Genomic DNA, 12,525 nt, shown 5'->3' with positions numbered 1-12,525 from the left:
GCAGAACCTTGCTTTGAGCCAACATGAGATTTCAACACGGAGAAACTGGGAGAGGGCAGTGTCTACTAGTATCCAAAATTGGAGAAGGAAAATTGGTAAAAAAGAGGGTTTCAGGGGGGGAAGACTTCACTAATGAAAATCACATGGGTTGGGAAAGAAGTGTTGGTACCATGTCCAAAAAAAATGGCTACGGGTATTACAAGTTCACAGGAAGCTACAAAAATGCAACACGGACCACAGAAACCAGCTGCGGTGCACATCCTGCGGAATCTTCTAGGAGCTGGGATTAGCTGGACACGTCTAAGTCAGGCTGGTAGGTTGTCTGGCTTGCTCCCATCCTGACAACATGGTGTTTGCTTTGCCCTCATGAGAAGGTATGTGGGTGTCCCCCATGGCTCTAGCTCTGCCGTCAGAGTTGTGCAGAGAATGGCGTGGACCTCACAGACTAGCCTTTTTGGCTTCTAGAAGATAGACAAGATGTCCCCTGTAAATGCCACCTTTCTTTTCTAACATAGTCTTCCCAAGGATTCCTGGAGGCCTTGAGGGAACACGACGGAAGTTGCCACCTTCCCCATCCTGCTATTCTACTGAAGGCAAGTTTTGTTGCTGTTTGGTGTTTTTGTTTATGTTGGGATTTTTGTTTAGCTGGGTTTTGTTTGTTTGTTTTTTGGGACAGGCCTCTCTATGTAGTTCTGGCTGTTCTTGTTCTCACTATATAGATCCGCCTCTGCCTCTCGAGTGCTGGGATTAACGGTGTGTGCCACTACGCCGGCTCAGAGAAAAAGTGGAGAAGTCCACCTTTTCTCTGCTTATTACTTAGGGTCTACCTAACGGAGGTGATAATCAACAGTCCCTCTGCATTAGTTGCTTTTCTAATCACTGCAACTAAATTCCTTACAACTTAAAGGAGTTTTTCTTTTGGCTCACAGTTGAAGGGTATACAGTCCATCAAAGTGAGAGAGACATGACTGCTGGCAGCTGCATGGTGGACTGGAAACAGTGCTCAATCTGACACAGATCGAGCTGTCCAGCTCTGGACACTGTCACACCTACCCCTCCCTGCCCAGTGACCCGATTTCTCCAGGTAGACCCTACGTCTTTAAGATTCCACAATCTCTCAAAAACAGTTCTATCAGGCTGTGAGGAGCATTTCACACTCAAACCATAACATCCCTCAATTTTTTTCTCTTGGCTTTATCTGACTTTACTCCATTTATCATTTCAGATGGTAAGAAATACTCTCATTGGTCTATCATCAATCCATCTACATATCATCTGGCTATCATAAATGTCTTTAGATACTGATTGGCTGGTGAATTCATCGCTTGTTTCTCTCCTTCCACCACGTGCATTCCAGGGACAAAGCTCAGATCGTCAGGGGTGATAAGCCCTTTACCCCTGAACCATTTTTTGATTGCTTCTTGTTCTGAAACAGGGTCTGGCCAAGAAGCCCTGATTGGCTTAATCACAATGTGGACCAGGCTAACATTGAACTTGTAACTGTTCCTCTACCTCCTGGATTACAGATGCATGCCTGCTACCATACCTGCCTGGCTTAGATATTTTATTCTCCTCCCACTGCTGACCCCACGTTTTCAGAGGTCTCTCATGCCAGTTCAGCCCTGTTTTAGACCAGGACCTTGAGCTTCCCCGTCAAGCCTCCCTGCAAAGAAGTAGTCTTTTACATGGATTCTTTCAACCCTAGCATCTCTGACCTTCTTATTTCTTAAGGTATTTGCAGAAAGGCCTGTGTAAGACCTCATTGTTTTGTTGTTTTGACTCCAGGGAACATTGTAACCTTGCTGTATGGTCAGACTCTCTTTCCTTTGTAAATCTTTCTGCCAAGAACTCAATAAAAGCTGTTACTAAGCAGCTTCATGATGGATATGACTAGCATAAATGATCACCATAAATTACAGCAGTGTCAGGTAACCCTGCTAGATGGATGGAAGGCTTGCTGGACAAAGCTCCAGAGGACAGTATATGGACTTCAGTAACCGAAGGATGGAAGAGACTGGTGGTCTTCTCCCCATCTCTCCTTTGCGCACACAAAATGAATGACAATGATGAGCAAGAACAGAAAACCACATGACTCACTATGAGAAGCTCTAGTGAGCCCTAAATTTACTAAAAGCTTGAAGGGCACTGGATGGGATGCTGCCCGTGATGTCAAAGAGGTGGCCTACCTTGGCGGGACTTAATAAGGGTGGAGGGATGCTGGAACAAAATGAGGCTGGAGCCAACAAAGCAGGAGGGTTAGAAAAGAGAGCAATAGGAAGAAAGACTTGGAAATGTTGGTTTGGGAAGAGTTTTGGTACTCCAATAGCATCTAGAATGTTCTACGCGTCATCACGTGCCACGCTCTTGCTAAGTGCTTTCTATACTTTATCTTCTTCAGTGCTCATGATTATATGAGTGTAGGCTTGTGACCACTGTCCTCGATGAGCCCCAGAAAAATTGGGGACTTGGGAAGAGTTTTGCAGAAAATGCTACAATACAGTGTTTGCCTACAGGGACCCTCAGGGTTTCAAGCTAGCTCTCCAAACCCTGAGAGGACTGCAGTAGAGTTCTGCATACTGTGAAGCCTGCAGCCTCCATAGGCTCTGAGCCAGCAGGCAAACCTCCCCCATCCCAGCCACAGTTCTGGGACAGGACCCACAGAGGGCCTACAGACACCTGGCTTTATCCAGCATAGGAAAACAAAGCTAGGGAATTCCCCTGTCTGTCGCCACCCTGCCGGCCACATGCCCTGTATCTGTGGCTGGACCAGAGACAAACATGTGGCCTCTAGGTACAGGACTGCTTAAGTCAAAGGTTTCAGGTCACACTGGCGAATCATTTTGCAAACAAATGCCACAGGTCTCCTCTCAGACTGGACAGCAAGCAAGGTCAGTGTCAGCAGATCTGACCCTAAAAATAGGCCCTCTGAGCTGGTCTGGAGGTTTAGTGCAAGGCGGCCACACACCCTTCGGACCGGTACCTCTTAGCCAGGCACTCCGGGCAGACAGGTAAGGCTCTTGAATGGGAAACCTGTTACCTCTGGGGTTTATCCAAGTGTTCTTTGAGAAAACAGCTATGGGGATTGGAAACCTCTCTTCCACAATTTTGGAAGCTGTAGAGAACATCCTTTTAGTAAGAAAGGCTTCTTGCTACAGCAGCATTCACTAGAGGCAGCATTGAATTGCTTTCTCCCTTCTAAATCTGAATTTTTGTGACTGTTCCTAAGAGGAAACTGAGTGGCTTGAAGTCCTTAGGTCATGTCTAAGCCTTTGGATGCTCTGTATCATATTTTATATCATGGAGCAGGGGAAATACAGGTACCAGATTCCCTTGGATCATGTGTAAGACAGCGCAAATTGCAAACCTGCACTCAAGCCTCCAGTGTCCTGGCGACCTTAAATCACACTCAAAATAAGATACTCTTCAATGATTTTTTTCATTCTTGAGGGGAACACAGGGTTAGGGATGGAAGCACCCCAAAAGAGATGGGGTGGTGGGTGATGGAGAGATAGAGCCATTCAGCTAAGACAGCACCATGTGAAATAGGAAGGGAGCTGAGGTCCCACATCTCAGACCAGCCTCTCCCATTAGATCCCAGTGCCCTTGTCCTGTGGCTCCAAGTAGGGCTTGGAACTCAAGAGCTGCTGGGACTTTCAGGCACTGTGCAGAAGCTGCAAATACTCAGAGGGGGACATGAGGGCCATGTGTGAGGAGGTCACCAGCCCCTCTGGAAACCCTCCTATGTTGCGCTCTTTCTGCTGTTTCCTTGCTCTCACTATATGAGTCCTAAGGACAAGTTGGAGGACTCTGACATTTAGCAGCAGCAGGATTGGGGGCAGAGGCTGTTCTGAGGGAGCACTCTGGGCATGGAGGTGGGAAGTGGTGGAAGGTCAGAGGAGAATTAGGAAAGGCCAGGCATCTCAGGAGCTAAGGCAGATGAGAGGCATGGTCACTCATCATCAGTAGACTGGTTGCCATGGGTGTTTCATCCTCGGGGAAGCAGCTGGGCTGAAGGAGCACCGGGGCCTGTGTGAGGGCAGACTCTGTGTGGCTACTATCTACCCGACGACAGCTAAAGAACAGAGGGGCACACTAACCGAAGGCTAGGCTTTGGGCTTTTATTTATTTGTGTTCTTTCTGAACAGAGGGCTGGTGGCATGCACGTGGGGAGGCTCCTTTCACCAGCCACAGCACTTCCTGGAGTGTTTCTGTGTGCCAGTGCCCTTTCATCAGTGTTGCCTATAGTTGGTTTGGGGTTTTGAAGACAGTGTCTCTCAGAGTATAGCCCAAGTTGACCTGGAACTCACTATATAGTCTAGGCTGGCATCAAACACATGGCAGTCTTCTTGCCTGAGCCTCCCTCACACTGGGATTCTAGGTGTGCACCACCACACCTGCCTCCCAGACGGTTTTGAGAGCTTTCAAGTATTAATATGCTTCCTTTATTCCATGTTGTCCTCCTTTTCAGATGAGGAAACTGAGGCATGGTTGATCAGGTGGTTTGCCCTAGGTCACACGGCTTAGGCAGTGGCAGGGCCTGCATGCCTCAGAGCCTGAAGGTGTACCTGCCTTGGGGCCTGGCGCCCTTTAACGTCTAAGCAGCAACGGGGGCTTCTCATTTGGCTGCTCTGTTCTGGGCAGAGCAAGGGCTGCACGAGGGGATGTGCCTGCATTTGTCCCCAACTTGATTCACAGCAGGTGATGTTTGATTCACCATTCGAGCGACCCTTGATGGTTCTGTGCTCCTGTTCCCACAGTAAAGAGGAGCAAAGGATGCGGAGGCCTGTTTGCGCCTCACCAGCACCTTCTGCCCTGGCCGCACCTCTCTGTTCTCTCTCTCCTTAGGTTAGAACGCTGCTTACCTCCCTTCTTCTTCCCGTTTCTGTTCTGTGGAATGTTCTTCAAGCCGATATGGCAGGGCTAAGATGATCTCATTTAATTCCCCAGCCCGATACATTGTCGCCACTTACATGGGAGGAGAAGACTCTGGGTGCATAGGACTCCCAGGCACGTAGCACAACTCTTTACACCAGGAGGGAAGTACACAAAAACCGAAAGGCAAGGTTGGGGAGATGACTCAGCGGGTAAGGCTGTTACTGCGCAACCATGAAATGAGAATTCAGATCCCAGCTGCCTGTAATCCCAGCACTAGGGAGGCAGAGACGGGGATCCACAGGGCAGACTGGCTAGCTAGACTAGCTGGGATCCATGAGCTCTGGGTTCAGCAAGAGACCCTGCCTCAGAAAATAAAATAGAAAGTGATCAAAGACATCTGACGCCAGCACAGATGTGCGTGTACCTGAGCATGTGTGCCCACACACATGCATACATACATGTGTCTAAAAAGAAATCACGAAGCCCAGGCTCATCCACATGCGCTCATACTCTGACTAGGAACATGGTATAGTCTCTGCTGCCACGGTCAGGGTGCAAGAGTGCTGAGCTGAGTCCCCACTGTGCCCACTTACTAACTCGGTGTCCTTTCTTCCTCTCTCTTTCTTTCTTTCCTTCCTCTTTTCTTTTTCTTTTCATTTGTTTTTTGAGACAGGGTTTCTCTGTGTAGCCCTAGCTGTCCTGGAACTCACTCTGTAACACAGGCTGGCCTCAGGCCTCTGCCTCCTGAGTACTGGGATTAAAGGTGTGTGCCACCACGCCTGGCTAGTGTCATTTTTCTTAAACTCGCTGACCCTCACTTCTCTTCGTGTGTTGATGTGGTGCACTCATGCCCTGTGGAGGAGGCTTCAAGAACAGGCAGTCCCTGGGAATACAATAAACAAAACCACCCGCATATTTATCCCTCAGAGTCCGGCCAGGGCTGTGGTTTCTCTGAGAACGTCTGTGGTGGTTTTAAGACACAGAAGCCTTGTCAAAGTCCTTAGCTTTCCAGTGTGGCATTTGAAGAGCAGAGCTAGTGAGGAACAATGGTCTGGATGGGAAATAAGAGGGGCTCACAGTGCGGGCTACAACCCCCCCAACATGAATCCTCCTTTACCCTTTTCCACAGAAGGCTTGTTCGGAGGTGCCACTCTGTGGGAAATGAGTCTTTAAAGAGCTTGTCATGCTGGGAAACTGCCTACAGCCTTCCCACACATCCCGAGAGGAGGCAAGGGCCCGGCTACTCGGGAATTAGGAACCACAACTGGCCTGGTCAGCGTTGGGTAATGTCCTTCCAGGCTGTCTCTCACGTCTGAGAGGGAAGCAGAGTGTGGGCTCCAGACCCCTCACATTTCCAGGAGGTGACCTCTGCCAAACCAAGACTGGGAAAATCAATTCGGAGCTCATAAATTACCACCCAGAGCAGTCTGAACCATTTCAAGAGTTAATCAAACAAGTTCATGGCATTGACACCATCGGAGAAGTAATATTAAATTTCCTCTTAAATGAAAGCTGCTCTGTTTTTTTTTTAATAAAGGGATTTTATATTATTTCACATAATTGCCTCCTGTTAACATACTTGCCAGGATCCAAAAGAAAAAAAAATCTGTTAAACTTGGATTACAACTGATACATTAAGAATTAAATTATAGGCAACAACAACAAAAATTCCTGGGTTTTCTTGTCCAAGTTTTCATTTCAAAAAAAAATCCACAGACTTTGTGTTCTGGTTGGGCTCAGTTTGGTAGACTTCAGATGCATGAAGACGAGTAATGACTTGAGGCAAATTGAAAGTACGTATATACTTATCTATGGCCGTTCCTGCCAGAGCCAAAACTCAGCAGCAGATACCGTTCAGCTGACAGGGTCATCATGCAACAGCATTCTCACTCCCTCCTTTCAAAGAGCATTCCAGAAACAACTCCGGTGGTGTTGAGGAAGAAATGTGGTGTACATTGCATTTAATTTTTCCCAGGAACTAACTTTTCCCCAGGAACACAAATATCCAGATGTTTCTATGAAAAGAGGGCAGATTTTTTTTTAAAAGTGTGTGTATATGTGCATGCATGTGTGTGTGGGGGGGGCTGTGTGCACACGCCAGAGGCCAATGCTATATGTCCTGTTCTGTCAATCTTCTTCTTAGTCCTTTGAGACACTGCCACTGATTGACCTGGAGCTGGGCCTGTAGCCAGCCAGCCCCAGCAATAGCCCTGCCTCTGCCCTCCAGGCTCACATAGTCGTACTCAGCTTTGTACATGGGGCCTGGAAATTCCGACTCAGGCTTTGTTCTTTCCCCATTCTCCCCAGTCCCAAGGGCACGTTAAAAAAACAAAACAAAACCATAAACTATGTTAGATCAAAAATTTCTAGACGCCAGAGATCTTTGCGGCCCAGCCAACTGTGCCCAGTCCTCTCTCACACTGATCTGGCTGGCCTTGTCCTGTGTTTGATATACAACACATATGTAACTTGGAAGGTCAAGCCACAGAGAAGATGGTGCTGCTTCCCGGCTACACTGAGGACCTCAGAGTGTCCTTGAGATCACTGGCCTGGACTAAGCCACAGCCAGGTTGAAGGGACGTTTAGGGCCCTGGCTCTGCCACTAGGAGTGGGAGGGGACTGCCCTTGCACCTACCGTGGGAGGAAGGAACTACCCTAAAGGGTAGAGCCACATCCCCGCGTGGCCTCTCTTGTGGTCTTGCACTTGCTCACCAGGCTTTCGTTTCTGGAAAGATATGATGCCAGCACTGGGACTGCTAGACTGGAGCCCATGGTTTCTCAGGAAGCGCACGGACTAGAGTGAGCTGACAGAAGCTAGGCCTGACTGCTGCCCCAGAGGCCTGTGGGATATACAACACAGCTGCTCTACGCCCCCCCCCCCCCCCCGAGGAAAGGCAACCCTCAGTTTCAAGGCAAGCACTTTCTATACACATAACCACTCTAAGGACAACATGGGATTTTCCTCTCTGTGTGCTGATGTGATGCGCTCTTATCAGAGACAATGAGAAGATGGTTTCCTAAAAGGAAAACAAAATCAGACATAATTTCACTGCACTACAGCAAGCACACAGCCAGTGTTAGTCATGTGTCTTCGTATAAAAACAGAACCACACTGTACATGTCGCTTCAGAACCTTCGGGTCCCCCCCACGACTTCCTCCTCCTTCTTGATACAGGTCTCCCTCTACACCCCTAGGTGCAACCTGCTATGTAGACCAGGTTGGTCTCAAACTCACACTGATCCTCCCACATGCTGGGATTAAATGAACCATGATGTGTGGCTGGCCTCTTCTCTCTTTAACTTCCCCAAGTCTCCACAAACACGGCTGACGTAGCCACAGGATTCTTCAAGCTGACACTGGGAACCCCCAATTTCAGTAGGTACATGGATGTCTCTAGCTTGGAAACTCTATGTTTCAGGCCTTAAGGCTTTCACTTAACTACCTACCAAAGGGTCTCTCATAGCCCTTCTGAAGTAGAAAACTTAAAACTTTGCCTAACAGCACTTTGGCACTCGGCTTCACAGCACCATTTTGAGGGCAGGGGGCCTGCATTTGTTTTCTTTTGCTACAGGCGAAAAAGTTTCTGGTCTGCTTTCAAAACTATAACTTCATCTGGGATTGCAGGTAGCTCATACCTGTAATCCAGCACGTGGGAGGCTGAGGCAGGGGCTGCTCAAAGTTCAAGGCGTGTGTAGTCTGTATAGTGACTTCTGGGCCAAACAGAGCGGCATATTGATGTCCTGTCTCAAAAACAGAACAAAGCCAGTTGTTTACAAGCATCTGGTGGCCCTCTGGCTTTTCATAAATGCACCAGGAAATGGACTGGCTAGATGGCTTAGCAGCTAAAAGTACTGGCTGGCAAGTCTGACAACCTGCACCTGATTGTGCAGGACCCTGGTAGAGGAGAGATCAGATCCCCACAAGCTGTCCTCTGACAACACATGCACACATCCAAACACATCCATGCAAGCAAGCAAGCATTTTTGTGCACACACACATGTGCACACACACAAGAAAACACACACGTGTGCACAAACATAATGAAACTATATTTTAATAGATTAGGAATCAGCCAGATGGCTCAATAGGTAAAAATACTTGCTGGAGAGATGGCTCTTCCAAAGGTTTAATTCCCAGCACTCACATGGCAGCTCACTACTACCTGTAACTCTAATTTCAGGGGACCTGACAAAAACACCAATGCACATAAAATAAAAAGAAGTTAAAAAAATACTTGCTGCCAAGCCTGAGTTCACCAGAACCCAAATGGTGGGAGAAGGGAACCGCCTTCCACTGTCTGTCCTGCGACCTCTACACATGTACCATGACATGCATCTCCCCAAAAGTGAATAAAATGTGAAGATGTATGCATCTTTAAACAGCATCAGAAAATCTGTATTGCATTCCTGCATGGAATGACAGATTGCTGTCCTGTACCGGAGGGGGCACTTCAGTGTGCCACAGTCCCCACTATTCCCTATTGTCTCTTGCTCACCACTAATCATCAAGTGTCTGTTCTTTAGTGTCCAACGACTACCCTCCACCGTGCTGGTTATGTCAGCCACCTGTCCCCTTTGTGAAGGAGTCCGAGTTGGCTTCTGTTTTTCTGAGAAAGATGCTCACACAGGCCAAGAAGCCTTCAGAGCTGGCACTTGATTCCTCGGATCCACATCTTTAAGTATGAAGCTGTAACAGGAATCTGGAAGCCTGTCTTGACAGCCTGCCCAGCTCTCATTATGACATTTAGCCTGTGATTGGTATGGTGTGTCATGGAGACCTTGGCAGTTAATCTCTGGGTCGAATCTATGGAAACCAAACAGAACAGATCTGTCTTCCCCTCCCCCTTCCCTTTTGGCTGTGATCTGGGAAACAGGCTCGCCCTCCCTCTAGAGAAATGAGGGATTTGGGGGCTGTGTGGGAGGGGTTGGGGCTGCACAGGCCGTCTTCGGGCTTTGGAAAGATTGCAGGTCTGTGGTTTCTGGACAGCCCCATGCTTTGTTCTCTTCCCTGCATCTCGATGGAGGATAATAGATCCCAGAGCCCCCTCTAAGTGCCAACCCGTACACCGCGCCACTTCCTCTTCTGTCTGGAAATGCAGCCAAGGTTTTAATGCGGAGCTGGGCCAGGGATGGCTCTTTCCACAGCCTAATGAGGGGAAAGATGCCTCACCAAGGGTGCGGTCAGCTTCAGTGGGCAAAGGAGGCAGATGGAGGTTCCACAGCTGAATGGGCTCTAGCATCTCCCTAAAATCGCACCTTTCTAAGTCCTCTTAGTGACAAGCAGGACTCAAAGGGATCTAAAACCACAGTATTAGGGAATGTGATGCCTAACTTAAAAATAAGAGGAGCAAGCGCCATTCCTACACTGAGCAGCAGGTCTTTGTAATTAAATCTGCTGTAGGCCTGACGAAAGGTGTAACTGGGAACTTAGGAGATTCTGGGCTGGTCCCTGCAAGAGAAGCTTCAGCCAGGCCTTGCAATAGTGCTGCCCTCCACCGGAAAACCCAGCAGCAGGCCCAAGAGTCAAGTTCGGGTCTCACCAGCCACCAGGGGAAGAGGCACAGTCCACGCCATGCTCTGTGCTTGCCTGCCCTGCAGCCAGGCAGGTCCCCAGTGCCTCTGTCCTGCTTCTAACGCTCCAGCTGAGTCCTTAGCCAGGCTCCACAGGCTTTGCCATTCCTTCCTCTCACTTGTCCATTCATCCATTCATTCATTCACCCATCATTCCATCGATTTACTTTAGAGATGAAGAGACCTAGGAACCCTCATCTGGGTGGTCCTTCCTCTCCCAGGCTTGCATCTGCAACGAGAACCAGTGACCTGTTCCCACCTCACTGAGACAATAGAAGGCATTTTGGGCACTTTCCAGCTCTTCTCTTGACTCTTCAGCCACATGGCAGTCAATTATTATGAATTGCCAATGAGCGTAGAGTCTCCTGGGAGCTTGTTAAATTGTCAGTTCTCGGGCCCAGTGTGCACCCCCAGAATCTGTATTTTCAGCTGGTGCCAGTGAGTCTAGAACAGATGGTCTTTCCAACCACATCGGCAGGCTCTCCTTTGCAGTAACAGTCCTCACGCTAGGAGCTGTCGTAACAAATCACAAAGCCTGGCCCTTCCCTAGCCCCATAGGCAGACACTGTTGGCTACTGATCTTTTCACGGACTTCTTGTGGACCCAGGAGAATTGAATCCCTGACACAATGGTTTTGATCTTTTCGTTGCCCTTTAAATTTTTAATTTTTCTTCAGAGATTGGGGTCTCAACCTCAACTACCAGAATATTTTGGATCATAGGTATGTACCGTTGTGTCCAGCACTTTTGAAAATTAAAACATACACACAAAGAGAAACAGTAGCTACTTTGCAACCATCATCCAGAGCCAACCATCATTCCTAGCCAATCCTGCTTCACACACCTCTGTCCATACCCTACCCTGCAGTATTGTATTTTTGTACATTTATCCAACTATATTTCTATTTTATATGTACAAATGCATTGAACTCAGGTCTCCAGGCTGATATGGCAAGACCTTTACCTGCTGAGCCTTTTCAATGGCCCTCCAACTGTATTGTTTTTAATATAAATTCTAGACACTACATAATTTTACCTGTGAATATTTTACCATGTATATATTTTTAATACAGAGTTTTTTCTGTGTAGCCCTGGCTGTCTTGGAATTAGCTCTATAGACCAGGCTGTCCTGGAACTCAGAGATATGCCTGCCTCTGCCTCCCACATGACAGAATGAACTGTTATCATGTCCATCTTAAAGATTTATTTTTAGGGGCTGGAGAGCTGACTCAGAGGTTAAAAGCTCTGGCTGTTCTTCCAGAGGTCCTGAGGTTCAATTCCCAGGAATAACATGGTGCACATAACCATCTATAGTGAGACCTATAGATGTCTGGCCTGCACGCACACATGCAGGCAGGACACTGTATACATGATAAATCAATCTTAAAGAATGACTGATTTTTAAGGGTGTGTGCATGTGTGTGCATGTGTGTGTAGAATGCACACATGAACTGTGTGCTGGCAACAGCTAGAAGAGGGCAACAGACCCCCTCGGAGCTCAAGTCATAGCTGGTTGTGGGCCACCCAACATGTGGGCACTGGGAACTGAGCTTAGGTCCTCTGCAGGAGCAGCACGGGCTCTAACCGCTGAGCCGCCCCTCTAGACTGTGAACCTGTTTTAAGCATATTACCATTTGCACATTTAATGTGTTTGGATCCACTGGAGTTATTTTTAGATTGTATGTCCAGAATGTCCTTTCCCGAGAAGTGTGAGCCTTCCAAATTGTATTCCGAGTACTGTTTGATCCTGATGTTCTCTGAAGCTCCGGACCTTTCCAATAGTCTCTGACGTCTTCCGTCACACAGTAGTCTCCACGGTCCTCCCTTTCAGCAGGCTGAAGCTGCATGTGCCAACTGTCTTCAGCGTTATCATTCCTCTCATGTGGAAAGTGGGTGTCATGGTACCTTTTACAGACTTAAGACCGAGTTAGTGAGTTTAAAGAAATTGGAACAGCAGCACCAGGTCACAAAACAAGTGCTACCCCTCAGTAGTGGGGGTGCTTCCAGGCCCTCAGGGTGCAAAGTCCACAAATGGCTGGGTTGGGAGACAGCTTGCCCAGCGCACACAGAGCCCTGGGTT

This window comes from Meriones unguiculatus, chromosome 4 (assembly GCF_030254825.1).
Source record: "Meriones unguiculatus strain TT.TT164.6M chromosome 4, Bangor_MerUng_6.1, whole genome shotgun sequence".
In the NCBI taxonomy this organism is placed as follows: domain Eukaryota; kingdom Metazoa; phylum Chordata; class Mammalia; order Rodentia; family Muridae; genus Meriones; species Meriones unguiculatus.
Note: the sequence above shows the minus strand (reverse complement) of the source record.